General features: G+C 32.0%; 1 pseudogene; it reads right to left on the bottom strand.

Moving 5' to 3' along the window:
* Nucleotides 1–6,820: 6,820 nt before the first annotated feature.
* LOC118741850 lies at nt 6,821–11,357 on the bottom strand (annotated as a pseudogene).
* Between the last annotated feature and the right edge of the window lie 893 nt (nt 11,358–12,250).

Genomic DNA, 12,250 nt, shown 5'->3' with positions numbered 1-12,250 from the left:
AAAAAACGATATAAAATGGAGACTACTTGCGATATTAAAACAAAATTTTCAAATCTGTTTTAACATGAAACTAGAAACATATTTTAGATACAAAAATATGCAAATTTTTTAAAGTACACTTTAGGCTATGTGTCTTACGTTATTTTGAATTGTTGTTTTCTGAAACAAAATAACGTATCATCAATCTAAATCTGATTGAAAAACATAAAAATTTAAATTAACTATTGTTTATATTTTGTGTTTTTTATTTATTTTTTAATTACTAATATATACTTGTTTAAACTAAAAACAAGTACCTCATAACATTTTTGTATATAACGTAAAAAATATTTATTAATTACGAATTACTCAAAGGGTATACTATCATAAAAGTAATGGCAGTCTGCTGGACTCTGTTTCCTGAAAAAGAGAAAAAACGGCCCTAGATTAAAAATATTAAAAAAAAAAAAAAATTATGTATTATTTACCTTGTCGAATAGATGAGTACCGCTTTGGAAGGTTTTCATAATGCAGGAAATAATCGTGTTGTAGGTGATGAACAGTAAGTGGATATGGATTTCTTCGTGCATCTTTCATGAGCCCAACTAGTTGGGAGGGCACATCTATTTGTTTATTATTAATTTTTCGTTGAATCAATGAGTGGGTTGAATCGCATTCCATTTGTGTATGTCCTACGATTAAATACTTATGTTCAATGGTAATGTTGTTTTCTATACAAAACGAAATTAAGGCATTGGATAACATTTTGTTAAAAGCATCCATCAGAATATATTATAAAATGATGAACATTCGGCGTATTAAACATTTCTTTCTTTATAAGCTTTGTTACAATTGTTGCGAAAGTAGAAGAAACAAGATTGCCTTCTGCTCCATCCCAGACATAGTTTTCAGATTTATGGGTTATGACATTATAAACCGTAAAATTATGAACTTGAAGTTTGATTTTGGAATAGGATGCATTTGCCTTTGACTGCGGAATAAGCGTTACCGCTTGCATGTGCGTGCATAATAGTGAACATAAGCCTGCCTTAGCACTTTCAATATCATTATTTTTTTTTCTTCCCTCATGTCCTCTATTTCTTTTCTGTGGCTATTATATTGTTCATGTGATATATTTTTTGATTCAAATGATAAGCAGCTGTCACACATATCATTTCTTGGTTTGAAAATTGAATAATTATTTCTCTTTAATACTACCATAAAATTAGGAAAAGATATACATAGGAGAGATACCAATTTCCTTATGCAAATCACAGTCCTGAGAATAAACTTCATACACATTTGCCTACGATTTAAAATCCGATTGGAAATACAATTTATTTGTATACTGACGTCGGTAATGGGATTCTAGCTTCGGGATGTCTTCCAACCATTTATTTAAATAACCTTATCTAGTCTGATACTCTTTTCTCCGTTTAGATTTTTTTTTGATTTTCAGCCTGCAAGTTTTTTTATTTTCCGTACCCAATTGAGTGATACGAAATTCATTGGAACTCAGCCAACTTCTTACCATAGTTTCCGAAAGGCCGAGGGTTGATAAAAACATTTTACTGCACACTCGATGGCGCACTGTTTTTTTTATGCAAAAAATATGATTTTGAGAACGAGCGCCGGGAATTTTTTACGAAAATTCGCTTTTCATTGTAAACTTCAATACTGGTGGTTATAAAAACTTTCTTTTGGTCCCATGACATCTGCCAAAAACGGTTAAATATATCCTTTCGCAAATTTTCGGAAAAAATAGAACAATGGCGAGTTGAACTTTTTTCAGAATACTTTGACGTGCACCCAGATTTCATTTGTCTTGGCTTTCTGTCGCAAAGTCTTCCCTTCGATAAGCCTTCATATCTTTTCCCATTCATTCGTTTTTTTTTCTTCTATTTTGCTAATTTTAATAGAACCTTACGTGTTTTCATTATAACTACGAGTATTTTCTATTAGAGAACACATTTTATTAATTTTACACTATTTTTTTGTTTTTCTTTCTACTTCTGTAATAACTTTCAGTTTGACCACAAATTCAACTAAAACCGAGATAATAAGACATAAACAATAAAAAATCAATGGTAGCTGTGTTCTAAAAAATATCAAACACTCTGTTATTTTTTCTTTAGAATAAATGATGATACGTTATTTTGTTTAAGAAAATCATGCACTTGATGATACGTTATTTTGAATTTGGGTTATAACTTTGATATTTCTGACATCAGAAGTTTAAAATTTTGCAGATATATGTAATATGATGTAGTGAACCATAGTCAATAAAAAACCCAATTTCGAATTTTTTGATGCTACGTTATTTTGCATTTCAGGTGACGATTTGTAATTTTTTTAGAAAAACAAATTAGATTATCAAACCTCTTTGGTGGCCTTCTCGCAGCTGCTCGTCAATAACACCGGCATTCCCATGAAAAGCGGTAACCATGACAAAGCCCAAAATAACTTGAAGAAATTATTAGTATCGACTCTCCATTTTTGTAAAAGGCACATGTATGTGCATGACAGTAATGCGTGGCATATATAAAGTAAATACGTCACTAAACCCAAATCAGCATAATCGTTGACCATTTTAAAAACATCCAACAAATCATTGTGTAATCCATAAATTAATTTAGAATTTTTTAAAAATGGTCGCAATTTCATTTCGCTGTCAGTGTTTACTTTTTTACCGGAGCTCTTTAAAAGCTTAGAACACTTCGTTGGAAAGTTTTCTCGTTGAAACATTTTCCTCTGATATTGGCCCAACAACTGATTGATGTATTGAAGACGCATCGACAATAGGTGCAACAACGACGAAATGAATAAGATAAATGTAAAGGAAACTACATTCTCGAAATTATAACACAAAATGCATATATAGAAGGCAAACTGATTATACTGCATTATTCTTTTGAATAATACAACACATAAGAAGATGATGTAACACAGGATCAATATAAGATAGGTGTTATGCTGATTTTTATGACACTTTTTTTGTTGTGGCGATCCAGGAAAATGTATGAGCAGCTGATCAATTTTCAGTAAACGATTCAAAATAGCAATGAATTTTGTTTTGTTTCGAGCGCATGACCACGAAATTGTAGCATCACTAAGTATACAAAGGATCACGTGCAGAATGTTACTAAGGTCATCCGTATTACTTCCTTTGAAAATTAGTTGCAAAGTGTCGGTCGAAAGTATAAAATACAGATGTATTAGAGTTAAAAAATACTTAATACAAATTATGCCTCTACTAATGAGTGACCAACGTCGATTGGGCTTGCCGATCTTAGAAAACTTAAGCGTTGTGTAAACTGCCATAAGACCAACTGATTTCAGTATTAATAAAATCCACTTGAGATACGCGAGTATGGAATTAACGTCTTTTTCGTGCGGATCGCTTCCCGTTTTTTTGTCGAAGACGCGGTTGTGATTTTCCATATTAAAGGAACAACTTGCTCACGTTACACTGGAAAAGCTACTATGTGACTTAACTATAAGGGAAGTACCTAAATATTTGGGTAAAATGGTGAAGCTAATTAATTGGTTTATAAAAGATAATATTTCGGTTGTAGACAAGTCGCTAAGATAGAAAATCACAACGTAAATGTAAACAATGCATTAACAATAGGAATGTTAATCCCGGGATTCCGGGATTCCGGTCTTTATGAGGTCCCAAAAATTGCGGGATTCTTGGCAAATAGTCCCGCTATTTTTGGGATTTGTTATTTGCACTGATGGCAATAATAGAAACTCCTTTTCTGGACCAGTATTGGCTTTATTCCTTTTTTTATTTAATAATTAATATCTTTTTTATAAATGTCTAGCTCATTGTACATATAACACCGCGTGATAGTAAATTTTAAACACAAATATTAATATATTTGTGAAACCATGGGCCAAATATACACTGAGTGAAAAAAATATTAAAATCAAATAGAAACGTAATTGATCTTACTATAAACGTCAACGAAAGTGCTGTATATTGGTAAATATTCAATTCAATTACGCGCATATTAAAATGACCGCGTTCGTACTGAAAAAGCATCCGTGAAGTGAATAATTAAGACAAAAGCTAAAAAAAAATTTAATTTGCAGGTTGCATGTTGCCTGCTGTGGAATTCGAACCCGACCATCTCCGGATATCAACAACTTGTGGCAAGCATCTTTGCGCACTCAGCTACACCCAGCCATATAAATTTGATTTCAAATGTTGAATATCCATCAACACCACAGCACGCGATTTGTACGGATAAACATGTACTATATATGAATGTGTGTGTTGTCACCGCTCTCAGAGCGGTGCTCTGCATGTTTGAGGTGCGTATGTACACTTACATACATATACTCAGATGTTAACAGTCAAATACGTGCGTAATAAATTTTGTATGAAAATATTATTTTTAAATACGAACATTTTTAAACGATAATCAAATATAAAGTATTCATTTTTACTATGCATTATTTCCCTCAGTGTAGTAAAATTGCGTTTTTAGTTTTTCACTCTGAAGTCAGTAATTCAAAAATTATTTAAAAATTCAGAGAAATGTGCTTAGAGAAGAAGTTTGGATATCAAATTAAAGAGGAAATCCTGTGGAATTCAAACAGACTAAAGTTTTTGTGTAGAAGGATTGGTAAGTATTGAAATGTCCTCTTAAAATTTTATCCTTGAAATTTCGCAATATTTATTTTTGAAAAAATTATATGTTAAGGACTTATATAAACTCGATAACATACTCGAATTTTGTCCTTCTAACTTTATCAGCTTCTAAAATTGCAACTTCTTCCTTGTGAATCCAAAAAAAATTTAATCTTTTTAAATTCTAAAGAAATTTCCTCTTGCATTTGGTACCCATATTTTTATTATACATTGCATTGAATTTTTTAGATATATTTTTGGAATCAATCATATCTTTGAAATTACAAAGTCCTTCAAAACAATTTCTGATGTCAGAAAGAAAAAATAAAAACGCCACTTTAAATAAAAAAGTAGCGTTTCAAACCCATTTATTTATTATTTATTATATTGGATAGCTTCTCAAGCAATACAGAAGCAATTTTTTCGATTTAAGTTCTTGGAAAGTAATGAATATCTAAATACCGGGACTAATCCCAGGGTCCTGGGATTGTCATAACGACATCCCGAAAATCCCGGTATCGGAAAAAGCTGAAAAATTAACATCCCTAATTAACACTGACCACATAATAGTGTTTAAGAAACCAACAAAATTTCATACATACTACTACATACTACTATGTAAGTATGTTTGTAAATTAATTTTTGTCCCCTAAATCAGGACTTGTCACTTTGTTTGGTTCGTTAAATGAAAAGAGGAGGACATTATGACTTTTTAAGGCCGTACGTTTCGGTGAATGCCTTTTTCATTTAAGAATTAACGCTCTAAAAAAAATACCTACTCGTGAATTTCAAATGCGAGCACATACATACATACTTACATATAGGTCATTCCATAGACAATTTTTTTTGTGTGAAATATTTTTATTACATTCTTTATCGAAAAAAAGAAAACACCTATTTTTTTATTTCATCATGATATTCGAAAATCCGAAATTTTTTACTCAGAAAGAAGTATATTTTTTTAAATTTAGTCGACTTTGCATTAGAATGTGCGATAGATTTAAATAAATAATTTTTTGCATTAAAAAAATTTATTTTTTCATAATTTTTTTACTAATTATACACCAAATCTAAATAGTTTTCAAACTTTACGAATTTTTTCGTGTCTGCGTACAGAGTGTATCCAAAAATAAAGTTTCGGTCTTTGGGTTTTATTCTCTTGGGTTGGATAAAATAATGGCTCAGCTATCGAAATATGTCCAGGGGGGGTCTCGACCTCTTGCACCTGCTGGTATGATCGGTGTGAAAGTGTTATTTGGTGCAGCGCTCTGAAAAGTAAAAATGTAATGCTAAAGTTTAAAAGAACGCCAAAAGCCAAAAGGGGCGATCGATTTTTATTTTGTAACATGACTTTACCTTGTACAGGTGAGTTCTCTATAAGGTATAATTTAAAGAGTGTTTAGTATGTTCCACTGATAAGTATTTAATGCAATATTTAAGTGAATTCATAAGTCCTTTTCTCCTTGTTTCACCAATAAAAAATTTATGTTTATTTCAAGATAATTATATTTTAAACTATAATACTAAAAATTGAATCCGACCGTGTCGGACATTTTGTTTAACCCTAGTGTGGCCGACCAAAATAATTAACGTTGTAGTCCAACCGTGGTGTCTGGGTACCCACTTACGGATTTATATCTATAAGTCGGCTGTAACTTAGTGCAATCCTGGGTATAAGATGTATATTGATTTATTTATTGTTAACGAAATTTCTGAATCCCTTTGAGACTGACAAAAATATTGATGATGCTTTTTAAAAAGCTGGTGTTGCCATGACAACTGAAGCTTGCAATATTTTTTCAGCTAACTTAAATTTAAAATTTAACTAATTTGCTTAATACTTTTATGGACAAAATGGGGCACCGAAATTGCGTATATGGAAACTGTGCATTTAGACATTATTTCGGTGTCAACCGAAACTGTGCGTGTATGCTTTATTTCGTTGTTCACATATGCATTATTTCGGTTTTCAAACGAAAGTGTGCATATGGATAATTTCGTTTTTTTAATTAATCCTAACGATTGCAATGCTGTATAAATATGCAAGTAGCAAGTTTGGTATCATCGAAAATAAAGAATATGTAATGATTTTTTTGTTATCGCCTAATCAAGTGACAAAATTTAAAGTAAATTGCAGAAGTGAGCAACTGCTTATACTTATAGTTGATAATAATATCTTAAATTTTAATTGCGGTAACGGTATGTAATTGAGTTTTAATTTTTGTCGTTTTGATTTTATCACATCTTTCATATTCAAATAAGATTCATTCACAATTCATCTTAAAAAAGTCTTCTTTCATCGGTTCTTTGATTCCTCCAGTTGCTTGAATTGAATCAACATGACTAGGTAAGTGTTAACGGTCGTAAAAATCTAAATGAAAATAAAATGAGAAATCTTCAAATTATTGATACAAATTTACTGGGATGATTTCTTTTACAAATCTATTAACATACCTACATACCTTAAATAATGTTCTATTATTGATAACAAAAAATCCATAGGCTGTAAAGCTCACTTCCTGTTTAACGCTCTTTGTCAGAAATTCGTCTATCTGTACATGTACATTCATATATAGTACATATGTATGTACGTGTATGTAGTATATAAAGAGAAATTTCATTTCATTGAATTTTCATACTCACGGTACTTTGGTATTTCTCTCCTCTGCCATAGATACGTGCTAGTACTTGTGTAGTTCTGTTTGCCTGAAAAGTAAAAGAAGTTACAGGGCCGTTAAGGTCATATATATATGTACTATATATATGTATGTACATATGTATATAAAAGCTAAGAGTCTAAAATAACTCTACTTCTCTTGATTCAATCCTTTACTTCATTCTTACCTTTACCTTTACGTTCTTAACTTTATCTTTATATTTATTATTTTCTTCATATCCCCCTTCACCCCGAAAAAAAAATCCGTGCGAGAGTGTCTGAAAGAATAGTAGAATAAAAGCTCAGTTAGATGGAGCAGCAGTAGTTATCAAATGCTTTTATGCAACCTTAGAATAAATAATTTGATGCTGTCCATACAGACCAAGGGCTGAATGGCCATAACGTAAGCGGAAAACCCATTAAGAAATTGGTAGACATCGACAAATTTAAAAAAAATTAAGTGAACTTACATATCGTTGCCTGAAATGCAAAAAGACGTAACAACATCGTAACTGAAATGGAAAAAGTCGTGACTAAAATTCTTAAATTTTTTCATTCAATGGTGTGGGAGTTGTAATTCCATGAAATCCATCATATCAATAAACAACTGCATTTTTAATTTTTTATTAGTTACGACTTTTTGAATTTCAGCCATTTGTTACGTCTTTTTGCATTTCAGGTGACGTTATACAAAAAACCTTCGGCCATTGTCAACATATTCCATTCGACATTCATATTATAATATTTATCTAAAGTAACTTATTAAATTTAATTACACTTTTAAACAGGTGGAAGCCCCTATTAAAATATTTTAGAAATAAAGCCTTCTTAAACATATTTTGTTTGACTTGAGATCATTTGGTAATGTTCCTTCTAACTTTTTGATTTAATTCAAATTGGCTTTTAAACAAGTAGCAACCGCCATTAAAACTATTTTCGAAACAAAACTTTCTAATACCTGTTTCGATTATTTAACTAATGAAAAAGTAATATTCGACTTTTAAATCAATGGAAACCTCGTTTCAAATTATTTTCAATATAAAGATTTATTTAACCTCATTCATTAGCCTCCCATATTGTCACAACGAAGTATAGGTTACTAATAAAGTTTAATCAAAACTTGTAAATAGGTGGCAATCCTCTTCGAAATGTTTTCGTAATACGTCTTTACCAGTTGGCATCCATATTGTGAAATTGTGCTGAACTTAAAACAATCTCAAAACTTTTAACATTTATAATATAAGTGGGATTTTGTTTCACTTGTGAACTAAATTGAGTTTCATAAGCTGATGGCAACTCTCGTCAAAAATATGTTCGAAATAGATACAGCTCTTTTAAGGCCTCTCTCGAAATTTTTGAAATAAAACCCGATGAGGACTAGTGAATCCGCATGAAGTTAAAACGCCCAAAACTTAATTCAAAAACTTACAAAACATTCCAAACGTTAGTCAGAGTTAAAGGCGATCCGAGTGCCAGTGACGAGCAGTCTGGCATATGCCATGTTTTTAGTTTCATCAAATTTCAAATCACCCTATATCGATGGAAAAAAGTTCTTAATTAGAAACAAAAAAATAAAATCTTCATCACACATCTACAGGTAAGGTCTTTAATTTGACCTCTGACATTTGAAATTCGCTTTCAACAGTTTTCCCAAACTAAAATATTTTCAAACCTCCTTCATCTGACATTGTGATATACATGTATTTGAATAAATTGAAGAACTAATTTGAATTTGATTCTTCGAACAAATGGCAACCCTCTTCAAACATACCAAATGGTCAAACTAAATATTTCCTAACATTCTTTCTTTTGACTACGGTATTTTTATATTTCACATACTTTTTGTTTTAGTTAATTGAGTTAGACCTTTCAAACAGGTGGCAGAACTCTTCAAAAGTATTTTCAAGCTTTATCCTTGTTAACTCTCCTTCGCCTGACATCGCGATACCTATTTTAAATAACTGAGTACAGTTCAGAAATAAAGGTTTTTCAAACTCCCTTCGATTGATACCCATATTTTAGTAATTCATTAAACTTATTAAATAATTGAAATTTAACTTTTTAAACAGGTGGCAATCCTATTTCAACACCTGAAAAATATTCTTAGCGTTCAATCGAAAGATTTCTCAACACTCTTTCGTTTGACATCCATATTTTGATGTTTCATATAACTTGTGTATAAGTAAACTAAATTCGATATTTCAAGCAACCCTCTTCAAAATATTTTCAAACTACTACTTTCTGAAACCCCTTTCGTTTGGTACCCATATGGTTATACATATCTTTCTTACCTAATATGATTTTTTAAACAGATGGCAACCCTCCTATAGTTCAGCTAAGAAACAAAGCTTTTCACAACCATTTCGGTTGATACCCATTTTGTAATAATTGATTTATTTTTTTTTAATAATTTGAATATAAGTTTTTAAAGGTGGCAGCTCTTTTCGAAAAAGTAAAACAGCTAATTTAATTCGCTTCGGTGCACATAGTATGTCAAAATTCCTTATGAGTGAATGCGGAAGTAAGAGTGTTGGAATATTCCTTCCCTCTTTTCATGGCAATTTTCTTCAAAAAATATTCTATATCGACGGCTAAGTGGAAGGTCGAGATATCTTGGCAGCCGGTTCGAAAACGCCCTGTCTTTAAAGACGGCTGTTGAGTTAAGTCTCATATAAAAATCTTTCAAAACTTGATTACGCAGCATTTAAGGCGAATTCATATAAGGTGGTGTTGCTAGAACTGCTACTTTAATTCGCTTCGGTACTCGTAGTATGTCAAAACTCCTTATGAGTGAATGCGGAAGTAAGAGTGTTGGAATATTCTTTCCCTCTTCCTCCTTGAGCGAAGAATAACTGAAATTTGACATTTGCGTACCGAAAGCGGAAACAAAATACATGTTAGTTTTTGTTTTTGTACTACCGCTACCACCTTATATGAATTCGCCTTGCCAGCATTTTAATTTTTACCCATTCATATTTATGGAATATATCGCATTTGAAGTTACACAATTTTAGTTTTCTATTTTTATCAATTTAATTGAGTAATGTCTTCTTACCTCTTTCGTTGTGCCGTCACAATTATTTGATAACAATATTAATATTCCCGCATACAGCGGTATCCACGATAATGTCCATATTACGTAATATAAATCCTCCTTATTTCTCCAATCGTACAAAGCAAAGTTGTAGGCGCAGGAAAGTAAACCATAGCACGCATATAGTAAAAATGACAGCAAACCCAAATCGGCGTAACTGTTAATCATCTTGAATATATCCAACAAATCATTGTGCAAGCCATAAATGAATTTGGAATTTTGTACAAATAGCCGTAGATTCTCGTCACTCTTATCACCGAACACTGGCCGCTCACCATTCTGCAAAACATGGCTGTTATATTGGCTCAACAATTGATTGAGATATTGGAAACGTTCCTTCAAAAGATGCATCAGCGACGAAATTAGTATGGTAAATGCGCAGGAGCTGGCATTTTCAAGCTGATAGAATGATATATATATACAGTAATAAATAGAAAGAGCCTCCAGGGAGCGTTGGACGAATGCCACCATTAAAGTAAAAATATAACCAAATGTCAACAACAAATATGTGTTATACAGATTTCCGCTGTACGATCGTTGCGCTGGCGATTCAGGATACTGTCTCAAAAGTTTATCAACTTTTAAAAAACCATTGATTATCGCAATTATTGCTGTTGCATTTCGAGCACATGACCACGAAATTGTAATATCGCTAAGCATACAAAACGCTTCTTACGAAGAGCATTTGCAATATTGTAGGCGAAAGTAAAGAATATAGATGCAACAGATTCAATGCTATTTTTATAGAAATTATGCTTTTACTAATTAGCAACCAATGCCGATTGGGCATGCCGATTTCATAAATGTTCACTATAGTGTAGAATGGTATAATACCGATAGATTTAAGTATTAATAAATGCCATTTCAGATATTTATGTTTATGGCACTATTTACACGATTGCGATTTTGCATTTTGTGTAGTGAAGCGACGGGCAACTTGCATGACTAACACTCCAAGGGTAACTGTATTCGGTATGTTCCACATGCATATGGACACGTGTATAGATACGTATACGATTAGCAAGCTTAATTACATATATGTTACCTTGTTGCTAAAGGTAAATTCTAATTAATTAAAAACAATCAATAATTGTGCATATACTAATTTATAGCCAATTTAAACCAAAAACCTGAGCTGCAGCAAAAACTGCAGTAAATTCAATAAATGGTAAGCACGTCCCCCTGATGGAGTTAATTCAACAGTGTTCACTCCCTCCCCATTGCGTATTGGCTTACTTATTCATAAACATACCTAAAGAGTATTTCCGTTGCGGCTTTCTTCGACGTTTCAGAGTGTCCTAAAGATTTAATGTGGCCTTGGTTATCCGAAAAAAATATCTGTGCGAGTGGAAGTGAAAATTCCAGAAAGCGACAAGTTAGAAATACAGTCAGCGTCAAAAATGTGAATACCCTGACGGTTTGACGATTTTCTTTACTTATATTTTCCGTACCATTTTTTTTTTATTTTTTTTTACAAAAGTATATTTCAACAGCAAAAACCAGCTAACAAAATTTTTTCAATTTTATATCAATACCTGAGTGGAAGATCGACCAGTTCGAAAACGCCCTATTTCAGAAAACGTTTCAAAAGCGCTCTATTTCAGAATTTAATTGAAGAACGCCCCATCTCAGAATTTGATTGAAGAACGCCCTATCTCAGAATTCTATTCAAAAACGCCCTATCTCAGCTGCCAATTCAAAAACGTCAAAAAATCTGAAATAGGGCGTTATTCAATCAAATTCTGAAGTAGGGCGTTCTTGAAAAGTTTTCTGAAGTAGGGCGTTTTAGAACTGGCTGCCGAGATAGGTCGATCTTCCACTCAGGTGTCGATATAGAACTCGGGAAAATTCTAGAAATACTTTAAAAAAACTTCATCAAAAA

The sequence above is a fragment of the Rhagoletis pomonella genome, unplaced genomic scaffold (assembly GCF_013731165.1).
Source record: "Rhagoletis pomonella isolate Grant_MI unplaced genomic scaffold, Rhpom_1.0 Rhpom_scaffold_00006, whole genome shotgun sequence".
Lineage (NCBI taxonomy): Eukaryota > Metazoa > Arthropoda > Insecta > Diptera > Tephritidae > Rhagoletis > Rhagoletis pomonella.
The sequence above is the reverse complement of the archived record's forward strand: the minus strand, read 5'-3'. Positions and strand labels throughout refer to the sequence as shown.